General features: G+C 45.7%; 1 long non-coding RNA gene across 1 annotated transcript; it reads right to left on the bottom strand.

Moving 5' to 3' along the window:
* Window positions 1-20,580: 20,580 nt before the first annotated feature.
* LOC140410217 (uncharacterized) lies at window positions 20,581-21,822 on the bottom strand. The gene is made up of 2 exons (XR_011940571.1): window positions 21,324-21,822; window positions 20,581-21,129 (listed from the first exon to the last, which is right to left on the bottom strand). It is a non-coding gene; the product is annotated as an uncharacterized lncRNA (long non-coding RNA).
* Between the last annotated feature and the right edge of the window lie 1,646 nt (window positions 21,823-23,468).

Below are 23,468 nucleotides of genomic sequence, written 5' to 3'. Positions count from 1 at the left end.
AAGGCAAGGAGCCAGGGCGCCAAGGCATAGCACGTCGATTGGTAAGGCAAGGGGCCAGGGCGCCAAGGCAAAGCACATCTGATGGTAAGGCAAGGAGTCAGGACGCCAAGGCAAAGCACGTCTGATGGTAAGGCAAGGGGCCAGGGCGCCAAGGCAAAGCACGTCTGATGGTAAGGCAAGGAGCCACGACGCCAAGGCAAAGCACGTCTGATGGTAAGGCAAGGAGCCAGGGCGCCAAGGCAAAGCACGTCTGATGGTAAGGCAAGGGGCCAGGGTAAAGCACATCTAATGTAAAGGCAAGGAGCCAGGGCGCGAAGGCAATGCACATCTGTTGGTAAGGCAAAGAGCCAGGGCGCCAAGGCAAAGCACATCTGATGGTAAGGCAAGGGGCCAGGGCGCCAAGGCAAAGCACAGCTGATGTAAATGCAAGGAGCCAGGGCGCCAAGGCAAAGCACATCTGATGGTAAGGCAAGGAACCAGGGCGCCAAGGCAAAGCACATCTGATGTAAAGGCAAGCAGCCAGGGCGCCAAGGCAAAGCACATCTGATGTAAAGGCAAGGAACCAGGGCGCCAGGGCAAAGCACATCTGATGGTAAGGCAAGGAGCCAGGAGGCCAAGGCAAAGCACATCTGATGTAAAGGCAAGGAGCCAGGGCGCCAAGGCAAAGCACATCTGATGTAAAGGCAAGGAGCCAGGGCGCCAAGGCAAAACACATCTGATGGTAAGGCAAGGAGCCAGGGCGCCAAGGCAAAGCACATCTGATGGTAAGGCAAGGAGCCATGAGGTCGAGGCAAAGCACATCTGATGGTAAGGCAAGGGGCCAGGAGGTCAAGGCAACGCACATCTGATGTAAAGGCAAGGAGCCAGGACGCCAAGGCAAAGCACCTTTGATGGTAAGGCAAGGGGCCAGGAGTTCAAAGCAAAGCACATCTGATGTAAAGGCAAGGAGCCAGGACGCCAAGGCAAAGCACACCTGATGGTCAGGCAAGGAGCAGGACGCCAAGCAAAGCACGTCTGATGGTAAGGCAAGGAGCCAGGACGCCAAGGCAAAGCACATCTGTTGGTAAGGCAAGGAGCCAGGGCGCCAAGGCAAAGCACATCTGATGGTAAGGCAAGGAGCCAGGGCGCCAAGGCAAAGCACATCTGATGGTAAGGCAAGGAGCCAGGGCAACAAGGCAAAGCACATCTGATGTAAAGGCAAGGAGCCAGGGCGCCAAGGCAAAGCACATCTGATGGTAAGGCACAGAGCCAGGAGGTCAAGGCAAAGCACATTTGATGGTAAGGCAAGGAGCCAGGTCGCCTTGGCAAAGCACATGTGATGGTAAGGCAAGGGGCCAGGGCGCCAAGGCATAGCACATCTGTTGGTAAGGCAAGGGGCCAGGGCGCCAAGGCAAAGCACATCTGTTGGTAAGGCAAGGAGCCAGGGCGCCAAGGCAAAGCACATCTGATGGTAAGGCAAGGGGCCAGGGCGCCAAGGCAAAGCACATCTGTTGGTAAGGCAAGGAGCCAGGGCGCCAAGGCAAAGCACATCTGATGGTAAGGCAAAGATCCAGGGAGCCAAGGCAAAGCACATCTGATGGTAAGGCAAGGAGCCAGGAGGTCAAATCAAAGTACATCTGATGGTAAGGCAAGGAGCCAGAACGCCAAGGCAAAGCACATTTGACGTAAAGGCAAGGGGCCAGGGCGCCAAGGCAAAGCACATTTGACGTAAAGGCAAGGGGCCAGGGCGCCAAGGCAAAGCACATCTGATGGTAAGGCAAGGAGCCAGGAGGTCAAATCAAAGCACATCTGATGGTAAGGCAAGGAGCCAGGACGCCAAGGCAAAGCACGTCTGATGGTAAGGCAAGGAGCCAGGGCGCCAAGGCAAAGCACGTCTGATGGTAAGGCAAGTAGCCAGGGCGCCAAGGCAAAGCACTTCTGATGGTAAGGCAAGGAGCCAGGACGCCAAGGCAAAACACTTCTGATGGTAAGGCACAGAGCCAGGACGCCAAGGCAAAGCACCTTTGATGGTAAGGCAAGGGGCCAGGAGTTCAAAGCAAAGCACATCTGATGTAAAGGCAAGGAGCCAGGACGCCAAGGCAAAGCACACCTGATGGTCAGGCAAGGAGCAGGACGCCAAGCAAAGCACGTCTGATGGTAAGGCAAGGAGCCAGGACGCCAAGGCAAAGCACATCTGTTGGTAAGGCAAGGAGCCAGGGCGCCAAGGCAAAGCACATCTGATGGTAAGGCAAGGAGCCAGGGCGCCAAGGCAAAGCACATCTGATGGTAAGGCAAGGAGCCAGGGCAACAAGGCAAAGCACATCTGATGTAAAGGCAAGGAGCCAGGGCGCCAAGGCAAAGCACATCTGATGGTAAGGCACAGAGCCAGGAGGTCAAGGCAAAGCACATTTGATGGTAAGGCAAGGAGCCAGGTCGCCTTGGCAAAGCACATGTGATGGTAAGGCAAGGGGCCAGGGTGCCAAGGCATAGCACATCTGTTGGTAAGGCAAGGGGCCAGGGCGCCAAGGCAAAGCACATCTGTTGGTAAGGCAAGGAGCCAGGGCGCCAAGGCAAAGCACATCTGATGGTAAGGCAAGGGGCCAGGGCGCCAAGGCAAAGCACATCTGTTGGTAAGGCAAGGAGCCAGGGCGCCAAGGCAAAGCACATCTGATGGTAAGGCAAAGATCCAGGGAGCCAAGGCAAAGCACATCTGATGGTAAGGCAAGGAGCCAGGAGGTCAAATCAAAGCACATCTGATGGTAAGGCAAGGAGCCAGGACGCCAAGGCAAAGCACATTTGACGTAAAGGCAAGGGGCCAGGGCGCCAAGGCAAAGCACATTTGACGTAAAGGCAAGGGGCCAGGGCGCCAAGGCAAAGCACATCTGATGGTAAGGCAAGGAGCCAGGAGGTCAAATCAAAGCACATCTGATGGTAAGGCAAGGAGCCAGGACGCCAAGGCAAAGCACGTCTGATGGTAAGGCAAGGAGCCAGGGCGCCAAGGCAAAGCACGTCTGATGGTAAGGCAAGTAGCCAGGGCGCCAAGGCAAAGCACTTCTGATGGTAAGGCAAGGAGCCAGGACGCCAAGGCAAAACACGTCTGATGGTAAGGCAAGGAGCCAGGGCGCCAAGGCAAAGCACGTCTGATGGTAAGGCAAGGGGCCAGGAGGTCAAGGCAAAGCACATCTGATGGTAAGGCAAGGAGCCAGGACGCCAAGGCAAAGCACATCTGATGGTAAGGCAAGGAGCCAGGAGGTCAAGGCAAAGCACATCTGATGGTAAGGCAAGGAGCCAGGAGGTCAAAGAAAAGCACATCTGATGTAAAGGCAAGGAGCCAGGACGCCAAGGCAAAGCACATCTGATGGTCAGGCAAGGAGCCAGGACGCCAAGAAAAGCACATCAGATGGTAAGGCAAGGAGCCAGGGCGCCAAGGAAAAGCCCATCTGATGGTAAGGCAAGGGGCCAGGAGGTCAAGGCAAAGCACATCTGATGTAAAAGCAAGGAGCCAGGAGGTCAAAGTAAAGCACATTGGATGCAAAGGCAAGAAGCCAGGACGCCAAGGCAAAGCACATCTGATGGTAAGGCAAGGAGCCAGGGCGCCAAGGCAAAGCACATTTGACGTAAAGGCAAGGAGCCAGGGCGCCAAGGCAAAGCACATCTGTTGGTAAGGCAAGGGGCCAGGGCGCCAAGGCAAAGCACATCTGATGGTAAGGCAAGGAGCCAGGTGGTCAAATCAAAGCACATCTGATGGTAAGGCAAGGAGCCAGGACGCCAAGGCAAAGCGCGTCTGATGGTAAGGCAAGGAGCCAGGGCGCCAAGGCAAAGCACGTCTGATGGTAAGGCAAGTAGCCAGGGCGCCAAGGCAAAGCACTTCTGATGGTAAGGCAAGGAGTCAGGACGCCAAGGCAAAACACGTCTGATGGTAAGGCAAGGAGCCAGGGCGCCAAGGCAAAGCACGTCTGATGGTAAGGCAAGGAGCCAGGAGGTCAAAGCAAAGCACATCTGATGGTAAGGCAAGGGGCCAGGAGGTCAAAGCAAAGCACAACTGATGTAAAGGCAAGGAGCCAGGACGCCAAGGCAAAGCACATCTGATGGTAAGGCAAGGAGCCAGGAGGTCAAGGCAAAGCACATCTGATGGTAAGGCAAGGGGCCAGGAGGTCAAAGCAAAGCACATCTGATGTAAAGGCAAGGAGCCAGGACGCCAAGGCAAAGCACATCTGATGGTAAGGCAAGGAGCCAGGAGGTCCAAGCAAAGCACATCTGATGTAAAGGCAAGGAGCCAGGACGCCAAGGCAAAGCACATCTGATGGTCAGGCAAGGAGCCAGGACGCCAAGAAAAGCACATCAGATGGTAAGGTAAGGAGCCAGGGCGCCAAGGAAAAGCACATCTGATGGTAAGGCAAGGGGCCAGGAGGTCAAGGCAAAGCACATCTGATGTAAAAGCAAGGAGCCATGAGGTCAAGGTAAAGCACATCTGATGCAAAGGCAAGGAGCCAGGACGCCAAGGCAAAGCACATCTGATGGTAAGGCAAGGAGCCAGGGCGCCAAGGCAAAGCACATCCGATGTAAAGGCAAGGAGCCAGGGCGCCAAGTCAAAGCACATCTGATGGTAATGCAAGGAGCCAGGACGCCAAGGCACAGCACATCTGATGTAAAGGCAAGGAGCCAGGGCGCCAAGGCAAAGCACATCTGATGTAAAGGCAAAGATCCAGGGAGCCAAGGCATAGCACGTCTGATGGTAAGGCAAGGAGCCAGGGCACCAACGCAAAGCACGTCTGATGGTAAGGCAAGGAGCCAGGGTGCCAAGGCATAGCACGTCTGATGGTAAGGCAAAGATCCAGGGAGCCAAGGCAAAGCACATCTGTTGGTAAGGCAAAGATCCAGGGAGCCTAGGCAAAGCACGTCTGATGGTAAGGCAAGGAGCCAGGACGCCAAGGCAAAGATTGCTAATGAAGCTCCGTGACCTCCAATGTAAGTATGGCGGTACCACCAATGCCAAGGAAACATGGCCACCTCTTGTGCAGATGTTATAGAACAATTACCCCTGATGAAACATAGCCATCTCTAGTGTAGATGTTACAGAACCATTACTCCTGATGGAGTATGATCAATTCCAGTATAGATGTTAAAGAACCATTACTCCTGACGAAACATGACCACCTTCAATGTAGATGTTCCAGAAAAAGTACTACTGATGAAACACAGTCACATCTCGTGCAACTAAGAACCAACTAATATGGTGGAAAATGGGAGCATCAACTGTCAGTGTCGGGATCCCATTAGCACCAGATGAAGAGGATCAAAATTAAATAGTCCAGAAAATACTGTGGATGCTGGATTCTGAAACAACAGAGGACGCTGGGAGAGTCTGCAGGTCTGTCAGCATCCATCAGGAGAGATACACAATTAACGTTTCGATTCCTTTGACTGTTTGACAGAACTGAAAGGAGGGAGAATGTATAAAATTCAATAAACTGTAGCAATTTTAGACATAAAGTCAGGTGTGAGTGGGGAGGGCGTGCTTTGCATTTAATTAATCCATGTATGAAATATAGGGGTTTTAAGAGAGAAGAGATAGATCCAAATCTAAAGATGCCAAATGCAACGTTGAAATGTGGCCAACCGGAAGATGCGATGTTGCTCCTCCAGCTTGGAAAGGGCTTCACTGGAGCAATTCAACAGGCCAAGGATGGACAGGTGGGGACGAGAGAATTGTGCAGAAATAAATGGCAAGCAACAGGACATTTGGGGGGTGTTGCGGACTGAGTAAAGGTGCTGCTCAAAGTGATCAAACAGTCTGCGTTTGGCCTCCCCTCTGTACAGGAGGCTGCATTGGGAGGAATGAAATTGCAAGTAAAATGCTACTAAACATGAAAGCATCATTTGGGTCGTTAACAATGAGGGGGTAAAGGGGAAGGTGTTGTGTTTGCAAAAGAAGGTGCGTGAGAAGGGGATGGGAATTGGTTGTGATGGAGAAGTGGACCAGGGTGTCACGAATGCAACTATCACTGCGGAATATTTACTGTGGGGGTGGTGATGGGGAAGATATTTTCCGTGTTTGGATCGTGCTGGAGCTGGCACATGGTCCAGGATAATCACCTGAAGGTGGAAGCTGGTACAGTGAAAAGTGATGACAGAGGAGGCCCTATCATTGTTCTGGGAGGGAGAGGAAGGGGTGAAGGTAGACAGGTGGGAGATGGGTCAAACCCCATTGAGCGTCCTGTTAATCACAGGTTGGGGGAAACCTCGGTGAAGGAAAGAAGCCGACAGATCAGAAGGTTGCATCATCAGAGGAGATGTGGCAGAGGTGAGGAAACTGGGAGAATGGGATTCAGTACTGACCGGGAATGGACTGTGAGGAGCTGTAGTCGAGGTTGCTGTACAATTACAACTAATGATAGTTCATGTAACACACGTTCTATAGGATCATTATTGCTTCAAGGCAGTGGAACGCTCCCTGTTATCAGAGGGATACCGTTACTTCTGCCATAAATAGAGGAGAATCTGGAATCCTGGAAGAACATGTTCCAACGTACTGTAAGTGTTGTGCAGCACTAGCACCATATGATGTCCCAACTATAGCTGTTAGGGTACTATTAGTCTAACACAATAATCTCTAATTCTGCAGAAATGCGTCCATCGCAATAGCAATATTTTATTTGCTGTCTGATCTGGAGGGACCAGGAGTGGCTTAAGATAGGGGAGGGACGTTCAGTGGAAGAGAAGACAACTTCAATCGTCCTGTAGGAATACCTGGAGATTTCCAATTCAAAATATTCTAAGAGAGGAACACATTGCCTGATGTTTTCTTTGTGATTTATGAATGTGATAATTTTGCCCCCAGCATGTAATGCCTGCCAAGGAAGGTATCCTGACAAGTTCCACAAAGAATTACAAGTATTGATGCACTCAAGTGTGGATCGCAATGTCTGGAGGCAAGTCGTGTTTTATGGTACTGCGGGTAATTTTCATAATGCAATGTTTCATGAGGTAATTCTACAAATATTATGTCAAAGATATTTTTGGAAAGAAAACTGGAATTTTAACTGTACAATAAAAAGGTTAACTTCCTCTATGAAATAAAATGTACATTCTTCATGCCCTTTAAAATGTTCAATAAAAATGCGAACTGTTTCTCTTACTCTAACACAACAATCAAAATAAAAAACAACACCTGATTGTCCATGGTTTTTGAAATGTCCAATTGAAATTTGATTAATCTAGTGGAACAAACTAATAAAAAATAATTTAGCTGTGTCTATTTGTTAAATGACTGTAAGTAATGTTAATGATGACGCCACCTGATTGACTGCCACGGAGATTGATGAGTGTATAAATATACTGGTGCTTCCAATGGCTCGGCAGTAAGTCACTTCGAGCTTTTAAGCATCTACGTTATCCATTCTCAGAAGATGGGGAAACCTGTTATTCTGTTGATAAAAGAGATTTACTATCCAACTCTGGCAGCTATTGGTGTCCCTGGTAAGCCATTGGAACCTTCTTCTTTTTTAACTAGTTTAATTTATCTTCCTTTCCTTATAGCCTGTTGGATAAACTAATTCCATCTCTGTGTGAATCAGTCGCTCGGATCCTACTCATCTTTTCTTTTTTTTCTCCAGCGAATTTGGTGACTATTGGGATACTTTGCCGAGGAAAATGTGGCCTTTCCAAATGTATATCTTTAATAATGTTGGCCATGGCGACGGCAGGTCTATTGGTCATGATTATCAATGTAATGTTGTATCATATTTTCAGTTATAATTTCACACTTTCTTTTCTGCACCGCACCCCCGTGTGTAAGTCCATTATATACATGACAGCTGTTGCGCTCGATTTGTCCATTGGGTTCACTGTCTTCTTCACCTTTGACCGATTTGCAGTTATCTGCTTCCAGAAGTATAAAGCGAAGTATTGCACCGAGAGAAGAATAGCGCTGGTTATTGCAATGTTCCCTGTTCTGATCTTCTTCAAGAATATCCCATTCTTTTTTGTATATGAACGTCAGCAGATAATTAACAAGGTGCAGTGGGGCTGCCAGTCAAGTAGATCTTTATTTTCCTCACCCTTCGGTGTTGCATTTTTCTGCTTTCACATTGCTTGGCTATTGTGGCTTCCTTTTTCTTTCATTGTTTTGTTTAATTGCTTGACTATCAGACGTATTACAGTGGCAAACAGAGCCAGAAGGAAACTCCGGTCGCACAAAACTGAGATCAAGTCTCATCCAGAAATAGGGAATCGGAGGAAATCGATCATCTTACTCTTCACTGTGTCGGGAACCTTTTTACTGTTGTGGTTGCCGTCTGTCATTGGTGTGATAACGTCCAGACTGGTCAACATCAATTGAAGTTTTTGAGTGCCTGTCAAAACACGTGTATTTATGCATTGACATAAAGGAAATTCAGAGAAGAACAACAAAGAACAAAGAAATGTACAGCACAGGAACAGGCCCTTCGGCCCTCCAAGCCCGCGCCGACCATACTGCCCGACTAAACTACAATCTTCTACACTTCCTGGGTCCGTATCCTTCTATTCCCATCCTATTCATATATTTGTCAAGATGCCCCTTAAATGTCCCTATCGTCCCTGCTTCCACTACCTCCTCCGGTAGAGAGTTCCAGGCACCCACTACCCTCTGCGTAAAAAACTTGCCTCGTACATCTACTCTAAACCTTGCCCCTCTCACCTTAAACCTATGCCCCCTAGTAATTGACCCCTCTGCCCTGGGGAAAAGCCTCTGACTATCCACTCTGTCTATGCCCCTCATAATTTTGTAGACCTCTATCAGGTCGCCCCTCAACCTCCTTCGTTCCAGAGAGAACAAACCGAGTTTATTCAATCGCTCCTCATAGCTTATGCCCTCCATACCAGGCAACATTCTGGTAAATCTCTTCTGCACCCTCTCTAAAGCCTCCACATCCTTCTGGTAGTGTGGCGACCAGAATTGAACACTATACTCCAAGTGTGGCCTAACTAAGGTCCTATACAGCTGCAACATGACTTGCCAATTCTTATACTCAATGCCCCGTCCAATGAAGGCAAGCATGCCGTATGCCTTCTTGACTACCTTCTCCACCTGTGTTGCCCCTTTCAATGACCTGTGGACCTGTACTCCTAGATCTCTTTGACTTTCAATACTCTTGAGGGTTCTACCATTTACTGTATATTCCCTACCTGCATTAGCCCTTCCAAAATGCATTACCTCACATTTGTCCGGATTAAACTCCATCTGCCATCTCTCCGCCCAAGTCTCCAGACAATCTAAATCCTGCTGTATCCTCAGACAGTCCTCATCGCTATCCGCAATTCCACCAACCTTTGTGTCGTCTGCAAACTTACTAATCAGACCAGTTACATTTTCCTCCAAATCATTTATATATACTACAAACAGCAAAGGTCCCAGCACTGATCCCTGTGGAACACCACTGGTCACAGCCCTCCAATTAGAAAAGCATCCCTCCATTGCTACCCTCTGCCTTCTATGGCCTAGCCAGTTCTGAATCCACCTTGCCAGCTCACCCCTGATCCCGTGTGACTTCACCTTTTGTACTAGTCTACCATGAGGGACCTTGTCAAAGGCCTTACTGAAGTCCATGTAGACAACATCCACTGCCCTACCTGCATCAATCATCTTAGTGACCTCCTCGAAAAACTCTATCAAGTTAGTGAGACACGACCTCCCCTTCACAAAACCGTGCTGCCTCTCACTAATACGTCCATTTGCTTCCAAATGGGAGTAGATCCTGTCTCGAAGAATTCTCTCCAGTAATTTCCCTACCACTGAAGTAAGGCTCACCGGCCTGTAGTTCCCGGGATTATCCTTGCTACCCTTCTTAAACAGAGGAACAACATTGGCTATTCTCCAGTCCTCCGGGACATCCCCTGAAGACAGCGAGGATCCAAAGATTTCTGTCAAGGCCTCAGCAATTTCCTCTCCAGCCTCCTTCAGTATTCTGGGGTAGATCCCATCAGGCCCTGGGGACTTATCTACCTTAATATTTTTTAAGACACCCAACACCTCGTCTTTTTGGATCACAATGTGACCCAGGCTATCTACACCCCCTTCTCCAGACTCAACATCTACCAATTCCTTCTCTTTGGTGAATACTGATGCAAAGTATTCATTTAGTACCTCGCCCATTTCCTCTGGCTCCACACATAGATTCCCTTGCCTATCCTTCAGTGGGCCAACCCTTTCCCTGGCTACCCTCTTGCTTTTTATGTATGTGTAAAAAGCCTTGGGATTTTCCTTAACCCTATTTGCCAATGACTTTTCATGACCCCTTCTAGCCCTCCTGACTCCTTGCTTAAGTTCCTTCCTACTTTCCTTATATGCCACACAGGCTTCGTCTGTTCCCAGCCTTTTAGCCCTGACAAATGCCTCCTTTTTCTTTTTGACGAGGCCTACAATATCACTCGTCATCCAAGGTTCCCGAAAATTGCCGTATTTATCTTTCTTCCTCACAGGAACATGCCTGTCCTGTATTCCCTTCAACTGACACTTGAAAGCCTCCCACATGTCAGATGTTGATTTGCCCTCAAACATCCGCCCCCAATCTATGTTCTTCAGTTCCCACCTAATATTGTCATAATTAGCCTTCCCCCAATTTAGCACATTCATCCTCGGACCACTCTTATCCTTGTCCACCAGTACTTTAAAACTTACTGAATTGTGGTCACTGTTACCGAAATGCTCCCCTACTGAAACATCTACCACCTGGCCGGGCTCATTCCCCAATACCAGGTCCAGTACCGCCCCTTCCCTAGTTGGACTGTCTACATATTGTTTTAAGAAGCCCTCCTGGATGCTCCTTACAAACTCCGCCCCGTCTAAGCCCCTGGCACTAAGTGAGTCCCAGTCAATATTGGGGAAGTTGAAGTCTCCCATCACCACAACCCTGTTGTTTTTACTCTTTTCCAAAATCTGTCTACCTATCTGCTCCTCTATCTCCCGCTGGCTGTTGGGAGGCCTGTAGTATACCCCCAACATTGTGACTGCACCCTTCTTATTCCTGATCTCTACCCATATAGCCTCACTGCCCTCTGAGGTGTCCTCTCGCAGTATAGCTGTGATATTCTCCCGAACAAGTAGCGCAACTCCGCCTCCCCTTTTACATCCCCCTCTATCCCGCCTGAAACATCTAAATCCTGGAACGTTTAGCTGCCAATCCTGCCCTTCCCTCAACCAGGTCTCTGTAATGGCAATAACATCATAGTTCCAAGTAGTAATCCAAGCTCTAAGTTCATCTGCCTTACCCGTAATGCTCCTTGCATTAAAACATAGGCACTTCAGGCCACCAGACCCGCTGTGTTCAGCAACTTTTCCCCGTCTGCTCTGCCTCAGAGCCACACTGTCCCTATTCCCTAGTTCTCCCTCAATGCTCTCACCTTCTGACCTATTGCTCCCGTACCCACCCCCCTGCCATACTAGTTTAAACCCTCCCGTGTGACACTAGCAAACCTCGCGGCCAGGATATTTATGCCTCTCCGGTTTAGATGCAACCCGTCCATCTTATACAGGTCACACCTGCCCCGGAAGAGCTCCCAGTGGTCCAGAAAACGGAAACCCTCCCTCCTACACCAGCTGTTTAGCCACGTGTTTGTCTGCTCTATCTTCCTATTTCTAGCCTCACTGGCACGTGGCACAGGGAGTAATCCCGAGATTACAACCCTCGAGGTCCTGTCCTTTAACTTTCTGCCTAGCTCCCTGAACTCCTGCTGCAGGACCTCATGCCCCTTCCTGCCTATGTCGTTAGTACCAATATGTACAACGACCTCTGCCTGTTTGCCCTCCCCCTTCAGGATTCCCTCTACCCGTTCGGAGACATCCTGGACCCTGGCACCAGGGAGGCAACATACCATCCTGGAGTCTCTTTCACGTCCACAGAAGCGCCTATCTGTGCCCCTGACTATAGAGTCCCCTATTACTATTACTCTTCTGCGCTTTGACCCTCCCTTCTGAACATCAGAGCCAGCCGTGGTGCCACTGCTCTGGCTGCTGCTGTTTTCCCCTGATAGGCTATCCCCCCCGACAGTATCCAAAGGGGTATATCTGTTCGAGAGGGGGACAACCACAGGGGATTCCTGCACTGACTGCCTGCCCTTTCTGGTGGTCACCCATTTCTCTGCCTGCACCTTGGGTGTGACCACATTTACATAACTGCGATCTATGACGCTTTCCGCCACCTGCATGCTCCTAAGTGCATCCAATTGCTGCTCCAACCGAACCATGCGGTCTGTGAGGAGCTCCAGTTGGGTGCACTTTCTGCAGATGAAGCCACCCGGGACGCTGGAAGCCTCCCGGACCTGCCACATCTCACAGTCAGAGCACAGCACCCCTCTAACTGACATTGCGTCAATTAATTAAAATTTGTCTCTTTTTTTTTTTTAAATACTTTTTTTTTTTTTTTAAATTGCAAAGTTACTGTCAACTATCTGTTTCCTAGCACTAGATTTCTAATAGAAATGCGATAGCTAACTATAATACTAGAGTTGAAGAAGATGTTGAAATTTCCCTGTACACTGATTCTGCGGTTTATGAATAATGAAGGAGATTAAACATCGCGCTCCATGTGAAACATTCAAATTTATTTTAACCCATATTCCAGCTTGGAGTGAAATTCTCGCTTCTTGGAGCTACTGAAGCTGGTTTAGGTAAAGCACCAGATTTCCGCCAGCATCCAATTTTGGCATTCAATGGGTGCATTGACTATGGAGTTCCACAATCCACTGGCTGATGGTTGCAGCTCAATAAAGACATTCCGCATTCACTGTTAAACGTGTCAGTGATGAAGTAATATCAGAATGGAATGTTTCATTGCACACATTTGGAATGTAAACACTTGTAACTTATTTTTACTCTGTAGGTGGCCGGATGAGAATTGCCCACAAATATTGAGGGAACTGAGGGCATAAATTGTTTGGGGCGGTGAGGGGAGAGTGGTGGTGCAGACCATAATTTTGTATCATCCTTAGACTCAGCGTATCGTGCAAGAGGCAGAAGAATCACAAATGCAATGTCTGATCCGATTACCTCTCCATCTAGCCTTGCACCATTTTTTGTCAGTTTTGTTATTCATTCTCCCTTGCCATTCGCAGACTTTCCCTTTTTTCTCTTCTTTCCACCCTCCACCTGGGATACAAGGGATAATGCACTCGGCTCCTTCTGACGCATGTTAGCTACATTATCCCTCACAGAGACACAGTCAGTTCATCAGCTTCACGGGCTCAGGCAGCAAATTCCATTTGTCCGATGAAGCAACTTAAAACGTTAACTCTGTTCCACACTCCACAGATGCTGCCTGACCTGCAGTGTATTTCAGCTATTTCTGCTTTTATTTCATGTAGTTACTATTTCCTCAGAAGGCGGACGTGTTATCTAATTAAAACTCACATCCTCACGTTTCTATCTGTCAGGTGGAAAACTACTTGCATGATATTATATTAAAAGTAGAAATGCTAACTTGCTAAGCTGAATGCAAATTAAATAAAAGTAAAGAATCAATCACACACACAAATCATGCCAGAGACCCTGGGTGAAGAATGAGCTCAATCTCATAGGAGGTAGCAAATCTGACAAATTAATGCTGTAGTTGAAAGTTACAAAGTGAATTCTACACTGAGTGCTAGAAATTGGCAAATGCTGACTAGATCTGAGGCATTTCCCAAACACAAGGCAATCTGTCGCAACATCGTTCAACAGCCATGGCTTTAGTAATGTCCAAATTAGTCCATTTATTCTCGGTAGAAATCCGTTCAATTTTCAGAAAAAAAAGACTGTAGAGAAGAGAGGAAAGTTTACATATTACAGCTGATGTTCCACGGAACAAAATGTACCAGGAGAAAATCAAACGATCGAACCTTGACACTCAGTGGCATTACCATCAGGGAATCATTCACTATCAACATCCTACTCGCAAAAAGGCACGCCTTAGAATCTTCTTTCAAATGCTCCTTCAGCTGTCCCAGCAAGGATCCACTTCCAAGACATTCACCTCTCCTTGCAGTATTCCTTTGTGCTGATTAGCCAGGAGCTTTCAATATTTCACATAATCTCCCAGTGACCGAACCATCAGTAGCTTCACAATTGCTTTACTCCCAGCTCTTTTTAAATTTCTTATACTCTATGAACCCGAAATTAACCATGATTCTAGATAGTTTCTATATTCAATTTATTGCTCAAAAATCAATCTGCAGAGACAGGATTGACAGCTTACATTATCTGAAAGTCCATTTTACTTACTGTCACGCTATGGGTGATAAATTTATACACATGTATTCAGCCATCTGGCGAACCTATGATTCTGTATTCCCTGTCCAATTTTCGTTGTTGACCGTGAGCGAAAGTGGCCATCATTTGTATGCTCCAGTTTTTAAAAATAAATTTAGTGCACCCAATTCATTTTTTTTCCAATTGAGGGACAATTTAGCGTGTTCAATCCACCTATCCTGCACATCTTTGGTTTGTGGGAGCGAAATCCACACAAACAACGGGATAATGTACAAACTCCACACGAACAGTGACCCAGAGCCGGATCGAACCTAGGACCTCAGCGCCGTGAGGCAGCAGGCCTAACCCACTGAGCCACCATGCTACCCTGTGCTCCAGTGCATTCGGTGGGTCATGCAGGTGAGTGAGATGGGTGCTTCTGGTCCACCTGCTTCAAAACTCCACTTAGACCTCCCTTGATTATTTTATTGTGGATTCCAGCAACTATTCGAAATCCTTTGTGCATATTTTCCTGTCTCAAACTCTCCAATTCACTACGTATTACAAACCTGGCATAACAACTGTGCTTGTCAGAAAGTGCACCCAGCTGGAAAACACAGTGTGCTGTTCAGTTGGTGGGATGACTTTGTCTGCCGAGAACACACATTGTACTGATCACAGAATACATTCGCCTCTGATGCCACATCTCCTTGCAAGGCCTGTTGGATCGTTTTGGTCATAGGATTGGGGGTGATGATTGGTCAGCTAACACTCTCGAGCCTTGAACTTGATTGTGGCTGCATCCCTACAAAGGTCATCCTCATAAAATGGGAATCAGGGATCCAAAGTCATGGTCAAAGTGAGATCACAGGATGTGGACTGATATTAGACATTTTCTGACACTGTTGTCTTTTCCTCAATGAAAAAATATTTCTAAATGTCCAATAATTAAGGGGCTTGAAAGAAAGGTGGGAATAATGGTTGAGTGCCTAGGAGAGTATCATTGGAAAGGGAAAAGGAATCTATATTGGTTTCAAGGATTTTCTATAATATGTAACTAATCTACTAGAATCACTGACCAGCAAGGTGGAGGAATTGTAACTGGAATGACACACAGTTTTTAGCAAAGCAAAGGGCAGGAACCCACACTTAAGATTGTGGAGAATTATGGAATATGGTTGGAAAACTATCGCCAGAAAGAAAGATTAAAATGAAAGGTTATCAACTAATGAATCGCATTACATTGACTGTGGTTATAGAACCATGAGACTTAATTTGGCATCAGCTGATACTAATGTTTCCAATTTTGTATTTTTATGTCTGCTTTGCGTGTTCCTGAATTTCAGCCAATATTGAAAGTTTAGTCATTCTGTACTGAATCGTACCTTGTAGACATTTATCCGAAGCTGTGAATGTGCTTTGATTCATTCATTAACAATAATCAGCAGTGTTTTCCAACGATATTTTCCCATATTGGCCATCTGCTGGTTGGTCTGTATCACTTTTGACACTTTCAAAGAGACTACTTACATAAAAGTATTTTTAAATATATTTATTCAGAAGTCAGTGTTCTTACTGCATTCTATTACTCTTGGACTCCAAGCCAGGACAATGAATGGCCTTACAGGGGCTAGTCAACTATGGTTAGGCCATCAGGAGATGACATTTGATTGATGGACCTACCACCTGATTAATGGCAGGTGAGAAAATACCATCAAAATGCCAAAACAACTTGGATTGTGAAGTCTTGCAGTACCTGTGAGGGGCATTTGAAAGAATGTACACTTACCAGACCTGTTTTGAGAATGTCTGGACAAGGCTCAAAAGGCTGGTTCGGTGAGACTACAGGAGGAAATCCCAGTAACCAAGTGACTGAGCTCTGTGCCTTCTTGCCGTGCGGTTATTCACTTATCCATATCCACTCCGTCCAATTCCCATCACGCCATAACCGAACCTGCACAACCATGGACACGAAGGGACAATTTATTACGCGCAATGCTCCTGACCCGCACATGATTGGACTGTGAGTGGAAACCATAGCACCCGACGGAACTCCACACAGACACGGGGAGAAAGTACAAGCTCTACACAGGCACTAACCCAAATTCGGAATTGAACCCAGATTCCACACGTTGTGAGGCAGCAGTGTCACTGTGCCATCATGTCGCCCAAACATGTCGGTAGAGTAAGAATGGAAGTCATTCTTCTTTTTTTAATGTATTAAGTATTTTTGCCTTTCAATAACTTTCTCTTTCTTTTTACTTCCTTCTGTGTTACCAATTATGAATTCATATAATCAATATAATGATCATTGTTTTTTTAATGATTTTATGAGAGGCTTTCATTTTAGAAAATGCAAAATCAACAAATCTACACAAACCAAATACAACTTACGAAAAATAAAGATTAAAAATAACCCACAAAACCAAACACTCTTAGCCCCAGTCAACTCCCTTCCTTTTTTATATCAAATGTTTTTTTTATTGGTTTTTCATTTTCACGCACAGCAAGGTTGTATAGTGGCACATAAACTGGCACGGTTGTACATTATGAAACGTCTGTCCTTTCATCAAATTGCATTGAGAACTCCTGTGCTGACTTTAAATGAGAAATAGGCTGTACTTCTAAATTCCCAGCAAATTCAGCAAGCCACTCTGTTGTCACTCAGTGGGATGCTTAGCAGTTTTTCAGCCAAGCTCTCATTTCGGACCATACGAGCCATGTCTAATGCAGCAGGGTGAATTCATCTCTCTGCTATAGTGCAGGGCATTTTCTCCTTAACTACACAGTAAGCTACCATGTAAGGGACTAATTGTGCTTTGTCATTCAATGTTACATTTCTGCTAAGGACTTCAGCCGATGAATTAGGTTCTCGCAACTTGCTTTCAAAATAAAAATCAGGTTGGTCCACAAATTCACATTTGAAGTTTTCAATTCAACTTCACATTTGAACTTTCATTCGCCATTACTTCCCTGCATATTACAAACATGAGGTTTGCAGTCTGACTTGCGCTTGCACATTTAACAAAACCAGCCCTCAAGTAATCATCTTCATACTGCTTTGATCCCAATTTGTCTTTGTAGGTTGTTCACCTGCGGCCTGAGCTCTGTACAGTGGTAACGCTGGCAATGCTCTGTCATGATGTTGACTCTCCTGTGCAGCACTCTCCAGCAAATTCAGATGAGAGATCTTGGCCAGTAAGTAGACGGCCCATTTGAGTGTTTGGCCATCTCTTTTGTATAGCAAAATGATGCATCTCAGTCCACTTTCCTTGCTTGCTAGCAGCTAGAAAATAGAAGATGCTCTCCTCCGTTATTTCATGCCAAGAGTACGTGTGTGCAGAGAGCTTTGCATCAAGTGTGCATGCAGGGCGCATGATCTGCTCATTGTTGATGCTTATGGCCGGAACACTGCGCACAGCCTCATTTAAATTCCAGGAGCAGCCACCATTATCATTTCAAATGCAGGTAATAGCCGTTGGCGCTTCTCCTGTGATCAAGATCCTGTGACCGTGACCCTCCCGCAGGACGCGACCTGTACTTTGAAAAACCCTGAATCACGTAATTCTCTATATTCTGGTCGCTCATCCCCATGGGGTCTCACACAACTAGATTGCCAATTATACTTTTCACTTCCCACAATATTCTTCTTGATAAACAGTGAGGCGAGTCAGAACAGGTTTCCTGGCTCCATTTATCTGCCCCTGCCAGGTGAGTCCCAGCAGGTTCCCAACAAAGGCAGGCTCTTTCAAACCCGAGAAGTGTCCAGACTACTTCGAGAGTGAGGCATCTCCAAAATTTGAGAAAGGTTGAAGCAAGCGGTTACACACTGCTACAATGCAGAAGCAACAGGAGTGGTATTTTCCACTTACGGGTGCTGCCATCAAACCACGTACCATGGCCCCTACCAGCCTCCCCGAACAGGTGCCGCAATGTGGCGACTAGGGGCTTTTCATAGTAACTTCATTGAAGCCTACTTGTGACAAAAAGCAATTATTATTATCAAGATATTCTGCCTCACGTGTAATATGGTATATAAATTTAATTGACGGTGCAATGCCAGGCATATAGATCATACATTCCAATTACTGGTGGATCACATCAAACAGCGCATCCCTCCAGTTGTTCACATTAGACAGAGTATTGACCGTACTCAGCTAGCCCATGCTTGTCAAACCCAGAACATAATGTCCAAGATTAGATGCGATTCCACAATGGGACACCACTTGTTGAACAATTCTGTATGTGCTAAGAATTACTTTAATACCTAATGTAAGATTATTAGTCGGGTTTGCAATGTGGCTCACTTTAGCTTGCTAGAAACTACATATTTTCATATGCAGGGCCATGTCTTTTGCAGGAAACAGAAACAAGTCGAGGCACTGTGCCCTTTTTGAATTGAACAAAGCATGGGGACAATAGCTTCCTGGTGCATTCTCCTTATCAACACCTCCACCAATCAGAGCCAAGTTGCCAACCAATCATCATACTTTCCTCATGAAGTATAAAATGTTGTTCCCTTTGAAATTTTGCATTCTTGCATCTGTCCTCATAAGTACACAATTAAAAGCTTCAATGCCATTAATTTTTTTCTCAGCAATATGTGGTCCAAGTTTTTCCCCTCCATTAATTTATAATTGCATCGGAGACATATAAAATTCAGTTCCCTACTGTTTCAGCTCTCTGACACTGGTGTAATAAACAACTTGCACTTCCTCAACACTTTGACACTGAAGACATTGAAATGGGCTTCAGAGAAGCAGAATCAGGTAAAGATTGGTGTTGAATAAAGGAATCAGGAAGGAAGGGTGATTCAAAAGTAGGTCAAAGAACTAAGTCTTTGGAGGTTGTGAAGGGTAGAGGGCGTGTGGGTGAGTTGGTTGGGGAACTGCAGAGCAGAGCAATAACGGTAAGGAGACTGAAATAAACATCATGCCAGAGTTGGAGGAACAAAGATAGCTTGGTGTTGGGGAATTGTTAATCTAGAGATTACTCAAACTAGGAGGAATGATATCCAGAAAGGATTTAATTCTGACTGAGTTTCAATTTAAAGGTGTTGGTGGATTCAAAACGGAGTACAACTATTCAAACCTAATGATATTCTGATCACTCTTCCCAAATGTTCTCTTACTGAAACATCCGGTATTTCATCCTCCAGAACCTGTTACAGTACAGCTTCCTTCACCATTGGAACAGAAATACACTGACCAATAAAGTTTTCTGGCTCACATCGCAGGAATTCCTCTCACTCTTTGGCTTTACACTGTTGCTATTAAGTTTATATTCAGATAATTGAAGTCCACCATGATCACTACTCTGCTGTTCATGCGTCTGCTTATAATTACTGACTTTGCTCCTCCCCACAATTTGATGACCTATTGTACCCACTGTCTAGTGTAGCAGCTCCATATTGTTCCTTAATTCTAACCTTTTAGATCTCAACATCAGCCCTCTATGCAGCTGTAAATAATTACTCAATCAATAGTGCCGCTCCTAGGTCTTGTTTTCTCTTCGACTCACTTTTATGAATATCTTGTGGCCAGAAATTTTATGTTCCTAATTCTCCCATTCAGTTAGCTCTCTATTATTTGCAGTATCTAACAGTCCCAGCGTGTGGCAACCTTTGTATGCAGCTCACCAACAGCTTCACAACATTCCCTTTATTTATGTAAATTAACTTCAAACCCATTTTTGACAACACTGCATTTGCTCTGAACCATTATAGGATGCCAATCATTTTCCTTTCTATTTTGGGGCTATGATAGATGGAGTTAAGATAGATACCAAGCATAATTGAATTAAATGGATAAATGGGCTCAAGGGGTTGAATGTCCACCTTGTGTTCCCACAGTCCCGCATTTAAACATGGCCTGAATAATGAACTGAAACATTTGTTAATTCTAAAGCTAACCAGGGTTTCTGAGCAATCACTTCAGTACAGGAGAGTTTTTTAAATGTTATATTTAAAATTATCTTTCTTTATTTTTTTTAGAAATTTAGAATACGCAATTATTTTTTTTCCAATTAAGGGGCATTTTAGCACAGCCAATCCACCTATCTTGCACATCTTTGGGTTGTGGGGGTGAGACCCACACAGACACAGGGAGAATGTGCAAACTCTACACGGAAAGGGACCCAGGGCCAGGACCAAACCTGGATCCTTGGCGCCGTGAGGTAGCAGTGGTGACTTCAGTGCAGGAAGTTTTAAACATCCCCTTTAACTGGCCATCACGGATCTTTTTCAATTAAGGCTGAATGGTATCTTTTGTGAAGTTCACAGAATTCCAGGGCTATGAAGATCAGATAATGGGTTAGGGAGAGGAAACTTTGAAAAATATAGTTTAGTAAAAGCACACCAAATGCACCGTTCTCTGTTTAGTCAAGTTAAACGGCAAAGCTCAAAAGGAACAATGGTTTTTATTCAGTTGGTTAAAAGCTCTGAATAATAGGTGTTATATTTCAAGATTTTAATGACAAAGATACTGAAATTGTTGATTTATCACCTATCCAGAAGCTGAACCGATGTGTCCAGGATTCTGGAATTCAAACACAAATCCCTTCCAGAAGATAAAATAATCTTATTGCTAAATTAATAAACATTCAGTGTTGGGTGCTCTTTGGCACCATTTCAGAGTCTCCACCTCAGTCAGGAATTCCAGTGGTTCTCCGCCACCCACCTGGCAGGACAAGATAACACTTGTTCAGAATGTTGTTTTTCTGTGTGTGAGCGACAGATACAGTGCAGTCCTTCTCATTAGCCAATGCAATGTACATATACAGCCTTCCTGTTCCAACCAGTTTATTTGTGTGTGGGTCAAGCGCCCGACTGCTCAACAAGTGGTTGATTCGAGATTTAAACAGGATTGTGTTTGTACCAGGTGTGCACGGGTTTCCAGTTCACCCGAATGCTGTCAGATTGAAGACTTCACAGTTGTTCGGGTCAGCAGCTGGAGAAGGTGAAATAACATAACATCTGCACATTTACAAAAAGTGTGAGAAATTATATGAATTGTAACTTGAATCCAGGCAGAATAATTGACAGATTTGGGCAAATTCAAACAACATTCATTCCTTTTGCAGTGTTCTTTGACTTTCTGATTCACAGATTCTGGGAACTTAAGTACAACACAAACATCCAAACCTTTTTGATTCTCAGGCCTGTTCCTGGGAAATGTTTTGAAATCTCCATTTCCTCTTGTACTTCAGATAAACCTTGTGCGATGTTCAGATACTCAAATGGAGCAGAACTTGTTTAAAACGATCAGCTTTCATGAAATCAATTCAATGCTAACGTCGCAGTAAAATCTGCGTCTAAATGCGCGTCTGCTCACTGTCCGATCCCACCGGCTCCATCTCCCCCGGGTTACAAACTGTTATATATTGCTGCAGTGTTTCCCTCACTGTCTTGACCGGCTCCATCTCCCCCGGGTTACAATCTGTTATATATTGCTGCAGTGTTTCCCTCACTGTCTTGACCGGCTCCATCTCCCCCGGGTTACAAACTGTTTCTCTGTCACGATTATAATGGTCAACATTTAAATTATTTCTCACCGTCGAGGACGCACCAGAACATTCCAAACTGAATCCGCGCGCGCTCAGAATTCAGCCCGGCGCGTGCGCACTGGGAGCAGGCGCTCCTCTTCGACCTGAGGGGCTGGTGAAATTGTGCACACGCGCAGTGCAGGGCTGCGACTTCTCTCTGGCGCCGTCCGCCGCGCGCCCGAGCGGTTCAACGGCCGAGGCGCGCGAAGCGGAATCGGAGTGACGTGGGCCGAGAGGCTGCCGCGTGCTGCAGTGCAGAGGGATCTGGTGTCCCGAGGCGTGATTCACACCCAGTTAACACACAGGTACAGTAAGCGGTTCGGAAGGACACTGAATATTGATTTTATTTCAAGGGAGACTGTTGCATTTTTAAAAAACGAAGTCTTTCTGTCACTTTTTAAAATTCAGTCTTGATGACTCTCTGGCTGGTGCAGGATTTATTGTCCATCCCTGAGTGACCCTTGAACTGACTGGTTCGCTTGGCCATTTCAGTCAACCACATTGCTGTGGATCTGGAGTCACCTGCAGGATGACAGATTTCCTTCCCTAAAGGACATGAACTAACCAGATAGATTTTTACACAGTGGTTTGATGGTCATCATTTGATGTTTCATTCCGGTGGCTCATAAGAATACAAGGGAAACTCCATCAATAACGTTTCGAATTGCACGCCCCAGCATCAGTGGGAAGACCAAACATTTCAGTGCCTTCCTTGGGGACAGTAACACAAACACTCTGGAAAATCCCCTGCAACGTTACCTTTGATGAACCTGCTAATGAGCAAAAAGTGTCTCCCTGCCACGTCCTCTTTTCTCATCAGTTCAAGGGGAGGTTGACTTGAACTGATAAATGACAACTAACATTCATGCCACACAAATAGAATGTCATTCACCTGAGGAAGGAGCAGCGCTCCGAAAACTAGTGACATCGAAACAAACCTGTTGGACTTTAACCTGGTGTTGTAAAACTTCTTACTGTACACAAATAGAAGACCATCTTTAAGAAGAAAGAGTCAAAATACTTTCCCTTATCATTCAAGAACAACAACATTTCTGAGTCATTGACCATTATTATTATGGGGAGTTACCATTAAGAAGAAACTTGACCAGCTGTCTGAATACTGTAGCTGCAACCATCAGTTAAAGGCAACTTATTTATTAAACCTATTAGGATCATGATACAGTGTGAAACCCCGTACACAGCGGGTAGGATCCTGATACACTGCTGTTGTCATTTTACAGATAAATATGATCCAATCGAGTTAACGCACAACATGTTTTGTTGCAAAACATTTGCCAGTTATTCAAAAACAGTTTCAAGATATGTTTGCTGCATTCGGTGAAAACTCATTTTTATAGTTTGTTCAGTTTCAAACAGAAATTGGTTATTTAATGTGCTGGATATGGAATTTACTGTAGCTCACATTCAACCATGAATTAGATTTATCTCATAACTGGAATTATTCTTCACAAGAACAACTTGCGTGTATAGTGCCTTTAAACTGCCCCAAGGTTCTTCCCGTGAAGGTTATCAACATTTAAATGATCTGGAGAACGATTGACTCTTTGAAATCTGTGCTGTCTCGTGGAAAGAGCTGTCAGTTTTATTCCACAGTCCAACTTCCTCCACCGCCCTGTAAATAAATTCTCTTTAAGCTCCTGTGGAATTTGATTGTACCACCCTGTCAGATTGAAAAGTAAAACAACGTGAATACTGGAAGGGAAAGAAATGCTGGAAATTCTCA

Source organism: Scyliorhinus torazame, chromosome 4 (genome assembly GCF_047496885.1).
Source record: "Scyliorhinus torazame isolate Kashiwa2021f chromosome 4, sScyTor2.1, whole genome shotgun sequence".
Classification (NCBI taxonomy): Eukaryota; Metazoa; Chordata; class Chondrichthyes; order Carcharhiniformes; family Scyliorhinidae; genus Scyliorhinus; species Scyliorhinus torazame.
Note: the sequence above shows the minus strand (reverse complement) of the source record. Positions and strands in the feature narration are given on the sequence as shown.